Source organism: Macaca thibetana, chromosome 14 (genome assembly GCF_024542745.1).
Source record: "Macaca thibetana thibetana isolate TM-01 chromosome 14, ASM2454274v1, whole genome shotgun sequence".
Classification (NCBI taxonomy): domain Eukaryota; kingdom Metazoa; phylum Chordata; class Mammalia; order Primates; family Cercopithecidae; genus Macaca; species Macaca thibetana.
Genome location: NC_065591.1, coordinates 57,814,758 through 57,828,597, shown reverse-complemented (window position 1 = coordinate 57,828,597; position 13,840 = coordinate 57,814,758). Strand labels below are relative to the sequence as shown.

Here is a 13,840-nt window from a genome sequence, read left to right as displayed (position 1 = left end):
TAAGTCAAAAGAACAAAGCTGGAGGCATCACGCTACCTGACTTCAAACTATACTACAAGGCTACAGTAACCAAAACAGCATGGTACTGGTACCAAAACAGAGATATAGACCAATGGAACAGAACAGAGTCCTCAGAAATAATACCACACATCTACAGCCATCTGATCTTTGACAAACCTGAGAGAAACCAGAAATGGGGAAAGGATTCCCTATTTAATAAATGGTGCTGGGAAAATTGGCTAGCCATAAGTAGAAAGCTGAAACTGGATCCTTTCCTTACTCCTTATACGAACAGGTAACCTACAGAATGGGAGAAAATTTTTGCAATCTACTCATCTGACAAAGGGCTAATATCCAGAACCTACAAAGAACTCAAACAAATTTACAAGAAAAAAACAAACAACCCCATCAAAAAGTGGGCAAAGGATATGAACAGACATTTCTCAAAAGAAGACATTCGTACAGCCAACAGACACATGAAAAAATGCTCATCATCACTGGCCATCAGAGAAATGCACATCAAAACCACAATGAGATACCATCTCACACCAGTTAGAATGGCAATCATTAAAAAGTCAGGAAACAACAGGTGCTGGAGAGGATGCGGAGAAATAGGAACACTTTTACACTGTTGGTGGGATTGTAAACTAGTGCAACCATTATGGAAAACAGTATGGCGATTCCTCAAGGATCTAGAACTAGATGTACCATATGACCCAGCCATCCCATTACTGGGTATATACCCAAAGGATTATAAATCATGCTGCTCTAAAGACACCTGCACACGTATATTTATTGCGGCACTATTCACAATAGCAAAGACTTGGAATCAACCCAAATGTCCATCAGTGACAGACTGGATGAAGAAAATGTGGCACATATACACCATGGAATACTATGCAGCCACAAAAAAGGATGAGTTTGTGTCCTTTGTAGGGAAATGGATGCAGCTGGAAACCATCATTCTCAGCAAACTATCTCAAGAACAGAAAACCAAACACTGCATGTTCTCACACATAGGTCGGAACTGAACAATGAGATCACTTGGACTCGGGAAGGGGAACATCACACACCGGGGCCTATCATGGGGAGGGGGGGGGGAGGGGGGGAGGGATTGCACTGGGAGTTATACCTGATGTAAAGGACGAGTTGATGGGTGCTGACGAGTTGATGGGTGCAGCACAGCAACATGGCACAAGTATACATATGTAACAAACCTGCACGTTATGCACATGTACCCTAGAACTTAAAGTATAATAATAAAAAATAATTAAAAAAAAAAAAGAAAAAGAAATGCAGCCTAATGGTAACTCTACAATGTCTGTAAATACCTCAGAGAGGAAATACAGGAAGGAAACCCAATATGTAAGGGAATATGGCCAATTTTGCTCTAAACATCTGTATTCAATACTTGAAGGACATTCTGGAATTGGAGATGTCCCAGAAGAAATTGGAGATCCTTTTTTGATAGAGGCTGAAATTGGAGACTCATACAAAGTGGGTGGTTCTGAAACAATAGAAATAGGGAAGACTTTCCTTTAGAGGTAAATCATCTGAGAAACCTTCAGAGGAAAGAGTCTGTTGGGGAGTAGACTAAAAAATAAACGATATGAGTCTTGATTGAAGAATGCTTGGGTATATTTGTTTTCTACCTAAGGGTCTTTGTGTTATCTGTGCCTTGTACCTGCAGTATTCTCCCCCTGATCATCACATAGTTTACATATTGTCATTCTATTCTCCATTTAAGTGCATCACCTCCTCAGAGAGGGCTTTCTAATTCCACAAACGACAGTACTTATGCACTCTCACATCACAGAGATCCTACATGTCTGGTTCCATGTTGTGCTTCCTATGCATACAATTGCTGGACACATAATTGGCATCTAGTCAGTATATATGGAATAAATTCATGGACTTTGATAGTCGTGTTACCACTCCATACCTTACTTTCACATTTTGTAAAATGAAAATAAAAATTCTACACATAGCCTTGTAAGAATTACATGAGACAGTTCTGTCTAATGCTAGCATATTGTATAATACATTATTGGTATTGAGTAGGTGCTGGTTACCTGCTCTGACTCTTCTTGTATTCCTTACCTACAAATGCAATGCACATAGAAGACAGTAACTCCTCACTAACAATATAATTGTTTTGTCTTTTGTCTTATTTTGTCATTAGTCTTGATGAATCTTTCAAAATAATTTCAGCCAGTATTTCTTTTTTCTCTCCCAGCCCTTCATTCTCATACCTGCTTCCTCATTTCTTTCCCTCCACCTTTAACCATGACTGAAATTAAAATGAAAATTCTATGAAGAGTCTTCATATCATTTTTCTGCCCTCATGTCCTAAGCAGATTGTATGTTGAACAATCAAAATAGAAATATTACTGGCAAAATTTATCTGAGGAACTTGATTTAATTCTTTTCAGGCTTGTTGCAAAGCAAACTACCTAAGTACATTAGCTGGCAGGTGTTCTGGAGGTTCTGCTAAAAACACAAAAATTGATCAGAATACACCATTCCGGAATGAGCCAGTATCTTCAAAATTATATTAAATTTAAATTAGTCCATTTTATTATATTAGACACTTCAAAAAGATGTTCAAAGAACTTCAAAGAGACATTAAGAACTTAAAAATTAATGATATGTCTTAAGAACTTTGTAATAAGAAAAATTGATGTTGTATGTCTCAACCTTTAATTGTTACCACATATAGAAACCCAGAATATGCAACATGTTAAATTGATTTGTCTGCTCTAGTTGTTGACACAAATGTCACCCTCAGAACCACTACTCTGTGGAGAGCACTGATGAAGATAGGATTGCATTGAAAGAAATGTGAATGTTATTTTGGAAATATTCACTGATCTCTCAGAATTTTCTAAGTGTTTTAGTAATTTTAAATGATGGAATTATTTTATTCATTCAATCAACAGTTTATTTTAAGCACCCCTGAGTGCTGGGGTACCACTAAATCACAAAAAGCATTTGACAAATATAACATCTCAAAATCCAGTAAGTGAGATCAAAAAACTTTCATTCATTATTTTGTGTCTTCCTTGCAGATCCAGAATGGAGAAAAGAGAGATAAACAGTGCTTTTGGGGTAAAATCCAGGTATAGGTATTTGGGCCCACTCATCTACACAGATTATCATATTAGAATCATTCTTCTCTTAACTCAGGCTCCTGACCTTGACCTCTTTCCAGGTGCATTTAACTCCCTTTCCTTGGGTTCTCTAAGAGTTGCCTGACACTTGCTCAGGTCCCCTGAATAAAATAAAGGTAAATCAGTGCATAAGGAGCTTTATACAGTGATCTCAGACTTGTGACCAACAGCCCCTCTGCACCATTGATAGACAGTGGTCGTGCCCACCAGGAGGATGGGCAATCACACTGCAGTGAGCATATTCATTCTGTGGGGATTTTCCAGTTTTTCAGACCTGCAGAGTCTACTTTTTGTGGTGATTCTCTTCTCCCATATGACCATCCTAACTGCAAATGTGTCCATAATGGGGGCCATCAAGTTCAGCCACAACCTTCACACTCCCATGTACTTTTTCCTCTGTGGCCTGTCCTTTTCAGAAACCTGTACCACTGTGGTAGTCATGCCTCGCATGTTGGTGGACTTGCTGTCAGAGAGCAAGACCATTTCTCTTCCTGAGTGTGCCACACAGATGTTTTTCTTTCTGGGCTTTGCATCCAACAACTCTTTCATCATGGCCGCTATGTCCTATGTCCACTACACGGCCATCCACAACCCACTGCAGTACCACCCCCTTATGACAAGAAAGATCTGCTTGCAGAAGATGATGGCTTCTTGGATGGTTGGGTTCCTGCTTTCTCTGTGCATCACCATCACTGTATTCAACTTGTCTTTTTGCGACTTGAACACTATCCAGCACTATTTCTCACCAGTGGTCTCCCTTGCTTGTAATTACACTTCCGATTATGAAATGGCTATTTTTGTACTCTCTGCCTGTGTGTTGATGGGCAGCTTTATTTTAATTATGATTTCCTATGTCTTCATTGTGTTCATAGTCACAAAGATGCCCTCTGCAAAGAGGAGGTTTAAGGCCTTCTCAGCTTGCTCCTCCCACCTCACTGTTGTGTCCATACACTATGGATTTGCTTGCTTTGTCTATTTGAGGCCCAAGAACAGCAACTCCTTCCATGAAGACATGCTGACGGCCGTGACATACACAATACTGACGCCTCTGCTTAACCCCATCGTGTATGGTCTGAGAAACAAAGAAATGCAGATAGCCCTAAGAAAAACACTAGGCAATGTAATTGGGGTTTTCCCTCAGAAGACAAAAAATGAGCCCTGACCATTTAAAAAAATTACATAGCCTTGATAAATAAAGGTGGGAAAAGTGGAGTACTTCCAATTAATATCACTTTGTGCACAAACTGGTTAAAGTATTGTCTAACTGCCTAATATGTCTTGGTCTCACCGTTTTCCTACTACAGAGAGGGTACAGTTTTAAAATATTTTTAAATGTTGTGTGTGTTTGTGTGTGTGTGAGTGTGTGTGTATGTACACATATTCATTCAGGGAACGTATTGCTTTGGAACACTGTATTTTAATGATAGCAGTTGCTTTTTGGGAAGAAAAAAATTATGATACTAAAGAAAGAAGGACAGCAAGGAAGAAAGAAAGAATGTAAGGAAGGGAGGGAGGAAGGGAGGAAGGAAGGGAGGAAGGAAGGGAGGAGGGGAGGAAGGGAGGAAAGGAGGAAGGGAGGAAGAAAAAGAAAAAAATGGAGTTGACTAGTATAATTAACCCAAAAAGAGGGAGAAAGTACAAACACGAAAAGTTGAAATTGAAAATAGGATGTGATTAAAATAGAGAAAATTAAAAGCAATGTAAGAGAATACTTGGTTCAAATTTAATCAAACAAATTTGAAAATTAGAAAAAAAATCATGAATGCATTTATGGAAAAAATAAGCTTATAAAGTGACCCCAAAAGCAATAGACATTTTTTGACATACCAATTTCCATGGAAATTTTTGAGAAATCTGTCAAAGAGATGTTTTCCTATTCTCTCCCACAAAGCATTAGAGCAGATAGTTTAATAATTAATTTGTTTAAATTCTCAAGGAACAAATAATTCAAATGTTATTTAAATTGATTTAGAGCATAAAAATACACAGCTTCTAATTTATGAACCTCAGTGGTGGGAAGTGTTATTACTGCTGACAGATCATGGCCCTGGTAGGGAAGTTCTGAAGTGGAGTGTGGAAGATTAGATGATGTATGCTGGTGAAGGAATTTTGAGGTTACATTGTTCACATGGTTATAGGGAGTGTGAAGTAAAATATTATTCTTGATTTGAATTATATTTTCCTAATGACAAATGACATCAAGGATCTTTTAAATACTTATTAATCACTTATATGTCTAATTCAGAGAAATATTCAAATTCTCTGTCCACTTTTAATTGGGGTATTTGTATTGAATTTAGATTGTTTAAATGATTCTAGATAACATCCTTGATCAGACATACTATGTGCAAATATTTCCTTCCATTCTGTAGGTTGTTTCTTCCCTTTCTTTATAGTTTCCTTTGAAGCAAAACAGTTTTTAACTCTAATGTGGTGGAATTTATCTTTCTTTTTTTTTTTTTTGGATCATGCTTTTGATGTCATAGCTAAGAATCTATTGCTTAATCCAAGATCATGAAGACTTTCTCCTCTTTCTTCTAAGAGTTTTGTAGTATTAAATCTTACATTTAGGTCTTCAGTCCGTTTGAATTAACTTTTGTATGTGGGTTAAGATAAGGGTCCAACTTTATTCTTTTACATGTGGATATTCAAATGACCCAGCACCATTTATTGAAAGGATTATTCATTACCCCACTGAATATTCTTGGCACCCTTATAGACAATCTGTTAACCATAGACACATGGGTTTATTTCTGACCTCAATGCTATTCCATTGATCTATATGTCTTTCCTTTTGCCAGTAAACACTGTCTTGATTGGTGTTGTTTGTTGTTGCTGTGTGTTTTTGAAACAGGGTCTCACTCCATTGCCCAGACTGGAGTGCAGTGGCACAATGGGTCACTGCAACATCTGCCTCTCGGGTTCAAACAATTCTCCTGCCACAGCCTCCTGAGTAGCTGGGATTACAGGCACCCGCTACGACGCCCGGCTAATTTTTGTGTTTTTAGTCAAGATGGGGTTTCACTATGTTGGCCAGGCTGGTCTTGAACTCCTGATCTCAAGTGAAACACTCACCTTGGCCTCCCAAAGGGCTGGGATTACAGGCATGAGCCACCATGCCTGGCCCTGATTAGTATTGCTTTATACTAATTGGGAAGTGTGAATTCTCCAAGTTTGTTCTTGTTTTTCAAGATTCTTTTGGCTATTTTCGGTCACTTGCATTTCTATATACATTTTATAATCTTGTCAATTTCTATAAAGAAACCATCTGGGACTTTGATAGGGATTTTGTCTAATCTGCAGATAAATTTGGGGAGTATTTCCATCTTAATAATATTAAGACTTCCAATTAATGAGCATAAGCCTTTTTCACTCATTAGGTTTTATTTCATTCCTATCAGCATTAAAAAATTGATATTACTGTAAATGGAATTGTGTTCTTAATTTCATTTTTATATTTTGCATTACTAATGCAAGGAAATACCACTGACTTGTTGTATTTATCCTATATCCTACAAGTTGTCTGGACTCATTTATTCATCCCTATAATTTTAATGGGTTTCTATATTTTTATATATGTTTATGTTTTCTATATATTTACGTTTTCTATGAAATCATGTCATCTGCAAATACAGTTTTACTTCCACTTTTTCAATCTGGATGCCTTTTATTTCTTGTTATTGCTAATTGCCTTGCTTCCTCCACTGCAATGTTGACTAGAAGTGGCAAGAACAGACATTCTTGTCTTGTTCCTCATACCTGGGAAAAGCATCTAGTCTTTGGCCATTAAGTATGAAATCAGCTATGGGTCTGTTCAGGATTTTGTCAGGTTTAAACTATCTCTGTTTACTGATTACATGATCTTATACATAGAAAACCCTAAAGATTCCTCCAAAAGACCCTAGACTTGATAAACAACTTCAGTAAAGTTTCAATACAAACTGATGTACAAAAATCAGTTGAATTTCTATATACCAATGACACTTAAGCTTAGAACCAAATCAAGAACTCAATCTCATTTACAACAGCCACAAAAGATTAAAATACCTAACAATACACCTAACCAAGGAGGCAAAAGACCTCTACGAGGAGAACTACAAAACGCCGATGAAGGAAATTGTAGGTGACACAAACAAATAAAAAAAAAAAATCCCATACTCATGGATTGGAAGACCCAACATCATTAAAATGACCATGTTGCCCAAAGCAATCCTCAGGTTCAATGTAATTTTTATGAAATTGTCAGTGTAGTATTTCACAGAATTAGAAAAAAACAATGCTAAAATTCATATGAGAAAAAAAAAAAAAAAAAAGCCCAAATAGCCAAAGCAATCCTAAGCAAAGTAGTAATATAGCTGGAAGTATCCCATTACCTCACTTCAAAGTATACTACAAGGCTATAATAACCAAATCATCATGGTACAAAAATAGACCCATAGATCAACGAAACAAAATAGAGAATCCAGAAATAAAATCACACACATACAACTAACTGATCTTCGACAAAGTCAACAAAAATTAACAATGGGAAAAGTATACCTTAATTAATAAATGGTGCTGGGAAAAATGGCCAGCCATCTGCAGAAAGATGAAACTAGACCCCTATTTCTCACCATATACAAAAATTAACTCAAGATGGATTAAATACTTAAACGTAAGACATGAAGCTATAAAAACTCTAGAAGAAAACCTAGGAAAAACTCTTCTGGATATTGGCCTTGGCAAATAATTTGTAACTAAGACCACAAAAGCAAATGCAACAAAAACAAAAATAGACAAATGGGACTTAATTAAAGGGCTTCTGTACAGCAAAATAAATAATCAACAGGGTAAACAGACAACCTCGGGATGGGAGAAAATATTTGCGAACTATGCATCTAACAAAGGACAAATATCCAGAATCTGTAAGGAACTCAAATCAACAACAAAAAAAGAGGTAGCCTCATTGAAAAGTGGGTGAAGGACATGAGCAGACATTTCTAAAAAGAAGACACGCACATGGCCAACAAGCATATGAAAAAATGCTCGACATCATTAATCATTAAAGAAATGCAAATCAAAAATACAATGAGATACCATCTCACTCCAGTTAGAATGGCTGTAATTAAAAAGTCAAAACATAACAGATGTTGATGAGGATGCAGAGAAAAAGAGAATGCTTATACACCATTGATGAGAATGTAAATTATACAACTGCTAAGGGAAACAGTAGGGAGATTTCTCAAAGAAATAAAAACAGAATTACCATTTGGCCCAGCAATCCCATGACTGAGCATCTACCTAAAGGAAAAGAAATCATTATAACAAAAGACCACTGAGCTTGTTTGTTTATTGCAGCACTATTCACAATAGCAAAGTCATGGAATTAACCCAAGTGTCTATCAACAGTTGATTGGATAAAGAAAATGTGATATATATATATATATATATATATATATATATATATAATTTATATATATTATATATATAATTTATATATATTATATATATATAATTTATATATATTATATATATAATTTATATATATATATATATATATATATATATATTATATATAATTTATATATATATATACACACACAGCATAGAATACTACCCAGCCATAAAATATATGAAAGCATGTCTTTTGCAGCAACAAGGATGAAGCTGGAGGACATTATTTTAAGTGAAATACCTCAGAAATAGAAAATCAAATAATGCATATCCTTATTTATAAGTAGGAGCTAAACAATGGGTACATATAGGCATAAACATGGAAATAACAGATACTGGGGACTCCAAAAGGTATTAGGTCTAAAAAAATTATCTATTGGATACAGTGTTCACTGTCGAGTGATGGGTTCCCTAGAAGCCCAAACTTCACCATTACGCAATATACCTAGGTAATAAACCTGCACATGTACCCCATGAATCTAAAATAAATTGAAAAATTTTTTAAAAAGAGAGCAGGGTTGACCATACTTATATCGGACTTTGGGTCAGAAACTGTTACAAGAGTCAAAGGAGGTCCTTATATAATAATAAAAGGTCCAATGTATCAGGAAGATATAACAATTTTAAATACATGCACACAATATCAGAGCACCTAAAATATAAATTAATAAAATAATAGTAGAAGAAGACTTTAACGGGCACCTTCAATAATGGATAGAATACCTAGACAGAAAATCAATAAGGAGACAGGAGGCTTGAACAACACTATAGAGCAAATTTTCCTAACAGACATACAGAACATTCCAAACAACAGCATCAAAAATTCATATTTTTCTCAAGTGCACATGAAACATACTACAGAATTTATTTCATGTTTGGTCACAAAATAAGTTTTAACGAAGTTTTAAAGATTGATATCTTAACAAGTATCTTTTTGGATTATAATCAGATAAAACTAGAAATTGATAACAGAAGGAAAACTAAAAAATCTACAAATATATGGAGATTAAATAGTACACTCTTGAATAACCAGTGGATCAAAGGAGAAATCAAAAAGACAAATAAAAAATATCTTGAGACAAATGAAAACAAAACAGAATGTACAAAATCTTCTAGGATGCAGCCAAAACAGTACTAAAAGGGAATTTTATAGTGACAACTGCCTAAATTAAATGAGAAGATCGGGATTAATTTAGCTTTACAACCTCAAGGAAGTAGAAAAAGAAAAACAAATTAAGCCCATAGTTAGCAAAAGGAAGAAAATGACAAAGATTGGAGCAGAAATCTATGAAATAGAAAAAAGGAAATAAATCAACAAAATTAATAGTTGGTTTTTAAAAAGGTAGACAAAACTGACAAACCTTTGGCTAGACTAAGAAAAGAATGAAGGAAGTTTTTGTTTGTTTGTTTTGTTTTGTTTTGTTTTATACTTAATTTTTTTATTATACTTTAAGTTCTAGGGTACATGTGCACAATGTGCAGGTTTGTTACATATGTATACACGTGCCATGTTGGTTTGCTGCACCCATTAACTCATCATTTACATTAGGTATCTCTCCTAATGCTATCCCTCCCCCCACCCACCCCATGGCCGGCCCCGGTGTTTGATGTTCCCTGCCCTGTGTCCAAATGTTCTCATTGTTCAATTCCCACCTATGAGTGAGAACATGTGGTGTTTGGTTTTCTGTCCTTGTGATAGCTCTCTCATAATGATGGTTTCCAGCTTCATCCATGTCCCTACAAAGGACATGAACTAGATGAGTTGATGGGTGCTGATGAGTTGATGGGTGCAGCACACCAACATGGCACAAGTATACATATGTAACAAACCTGCACGTTATGCACATGTACCCTAGAACTTAAAGTATAATAAAAAATAATAAAAAAAAAATAAAAATTAAGTATAAAACCACCGTGGAATACTATGCAGCCATAAAAAAAGGAAGTTTCAAATGAGTAAGATTAGAAATAAGGAGAAAATATTATAACTGATTCCACAGAAATAAAAGAGATCCTAAGAGACTACTTTTAACAGTCATACACCAACAATATACAATTTGCCCAAACTGAATATAAATAAGCAGAAAATCTGAATGAGCCAATAAGTAAGGAGATTAAACAGTAATCAGAAACTTCCCAGCCAATAGAGTACCTGAACTTCACTGGTGCATTCTACCAAATATTTAGAGAAGAATTAACACCAATCCTTCTCAAACTCTTCTGAAAATTGAAGAGTGAATACTTCCAAATTCATTTTATGAGGTCAGCATTATCCTGATTCCAAAGCCAGACAAAAACACTGCAAGAAAATATAACTACATTCCAATGTCCCTGATGAACATAGATGAAAAATTCTCAACAAATTCCTAGCAAACTAAATTCAAAAGCACATTAAAAAAAAAGAAAAAAGAAAAAAGAAAGAAAGGAAAGAAAAAAAGAATTCTGGCCAGGCACAGTGACTCATGCCTGTAATCCCAGCACTTTGGAAGGCCGAGGCAGGCAGGTCATTTGAGATCAGGAGTTCCAGACCAGCCTGGCCAATATGGTGAAACCCTGTCTCTACTAAAAATACAAAAATTAGCTGGGCATGGTGGTGGACACCTGTAATCCCAGCTGCTTGGGAGGCTGAGGCGGAAGAATCACTTGAACCTGGGAGGCAGGGTTGAAGTGAGCTGAGATCATGCCACTGCATTCTGGCCTGGGCAACAACAGCGAAACTCTGTCTAAAAAATAAATAAATAAATAAAATAATTCTATGCCATAAACAAATAGAATTTATCTCTGGCATGCAAGTGCAAGGTTGATTTAACATATACAAATTGATCAATGTGATACACCAATGTGATACAGAATAAAGCATTAAAAAAACCAAGTTGGGCATGGTGGCTCACACCTATAATCCCAGCACTTTGAGAACCTGAGGCAGGCAGATTGCTTGAGTTCAGAATTCAAGACCAGCCTGGGCAACATAGTGAGACGCCCCCATCTCTAGAAAAAACAAAAAATTTGTCTGGCATGGTGACACATGCCTGTAGTCCCAATAACTTGGGAGGCTAAGGTGGGAGGATTGCTTGATCCTAGGAGGTAGAGCCTGCAGTGAGCAGTGATGGCGCCATTGCACTCAGCCCTGGGGGAGAGAGTGAGACCCTGCCTCAAAAAAAAAAAAAGAATAAAAAAGAATCATCTCAATAAATGCAGAAAAATCATTTGACAAAATTCAACACACTTTCATGAGAAAAACTCTCAACAAATTAGCTATGGAAATAATTTACTTCAACATAGTGAAGGCCATATACTATAAAGTCACAATTAATATCATACTAAACGGTGAAAAACTAAAAGCATTTTCTCTAAGATTAGGAACAAGGCAAGGATGTCCATTTTTACCAGTTTTACTCAACATAGTACTGGAAACATTGAGGAATGAAGCAAGAAAAGAAATAAAGCCATTAAAATATAAAAGGAAGGAGTAAAATTATCTCTGTAAGCCTACAACACGATCTTGTATGTAGAAGACCATTAAGATTCAACAAAAAAACCATCAGAACTAATAAACGAATTCATTAAATTTGCAGAACACAAAATCATCACATAAATTCAATTGCTTTTCTAGACACTAACAATGAACTATCAGAAAAAGAAATCAGGAAAATAATCCCATTTCCAACGACATCAAAAAGAGTGAAATACATAGGTTTAAATTTAACTAAGAAAGTGAAAAACTTGTAGACTGAAAATACAAAACACTGATGAATGAAATTTTAGAAGACAAAAACAAATGAAAAGACATCTTGTGTTCATGAATTGGAAGTCTTAATATTGTTAAAAATGTCCATCCTACACAAAATGATTTACATATTTAAGGCAATCCCTATCAAAATCCCAATGGAATTCTTCACAGAAATTGAAAAATTTATCCTGAAGTTCATATGGAACCATAAAAGACCCCAAACAGCCAAAACAATCTTCAGAAAGAAGAACAAAGCTGGAGGCATCACACTTCATGATTTCAAAATACAAAGCTACAGTAATTAAAATAGTATGATACTGGCATAAAGACAGATGGAAAACAGAAGGATAGACAGGAACTCCAGATATAAACTCAGGCATATATGCTCAAATGATCTTTGTGCAGGGTGCCATGACTAGCCAATGGGGTGGTGTGGGGACAACTCTTCAACAAATGATGCTGATAAAACTGAAAAGCCACATGCAAAATAAGGAAATTGGATCCATATATGTTTGAGCAGTTAGGTCCTCTTGATGTGGAGGGGCTGACCTACGGGCTCTTCAAGGACAAGACCAAAGGAACTTGGCCTTCAACCTAGAGAATGTTCTGTTATGTAGCCATAGTTTAGGAACACCATGAGAGTCAGTTGTGCCATGGCAACCTGCCAGTCAATATGGCAACTGTATGTGACAAAGTCACAAAAAATTTTAGTGTAGGCACCATTGTTCTATTGGAATGCACACATATTAGTGAATTAGAGTGGGCAATGAGGAGAGGTGAGGTGAGAGAAATATGAGGAGAGGTGAGAGAAATATGTACCACCACCAAGTATCAAGTGTCCTAGAACAAGAAAGAAAATATAAGATGTGGAATGCACATCTTATAAATGTAAGATGTGGAATGCGCAAATAATTATTTAAAAGTGTATGCTACTCATCATGCTGAAAATAATATTGCAATTCTATTCTATACATGTTTGTAAACTAAACTGGCAAACCAAGGTGATTTCTAAACCTAAGTGACATTAAAACTTCGGCCACTGAATATAGCCACATTTCAGAAGTGCCACAAATTGCTGCAACCATATTAATCATGTTGATCTGAAGCTCAACTTCAGTAATAGTGAAATGTTATAATTTCTTTTTTTCAAATCACTAAATTTAAAAATGCATGGAATCCTTGGGTGTGTAGAAAATACTGCATTCATAAGCCTTTATATAATCACGTGGACAGGTTATCTCGCTGTCCCAATAGATGTGTACATATAATTTCTTTGTCCCAATGGATTCTCAATGTAATTTTCCAAAACAAGTGAAGCGATTAATTTGTAATTACAATTGAAGTAAATAATGTCCCAGATGACCCAAACCTCACTTAAATATGGCCTTGATGTATGATAACAATTCCTTTGAATCTATCTCCAGTGTTACAATAAATGTATCACGAGTTTATACTTATATTTTAGGATTAAGGAACATTTGATTATTTTATTCATACCAGAAACAGG

General features: G+C 35.7%; 1 protein-coding gene across 1 annotated transcript in view; it reads left to right on the top strand.

Annotated features, from left to right (window-relative positions):
* Positions 1-1,094: 1,094 nt before the first annotated feature.
* The window catches only part of RPL27A (ribosomal protein L27a), a 1,008,958-nt gene continuing 996,212 nt past the window's right edge, over positions 1,095-13,840 (top strand). The window contains exon 1 of the mRNA XM_050756501.1: positions 1,095-1,100. The gene's annotated coding sequence lies outside the window, so the exon portion shown is untranslated. The remainder of the gene's footprint in view (positions 1,101-13,840) is intronic.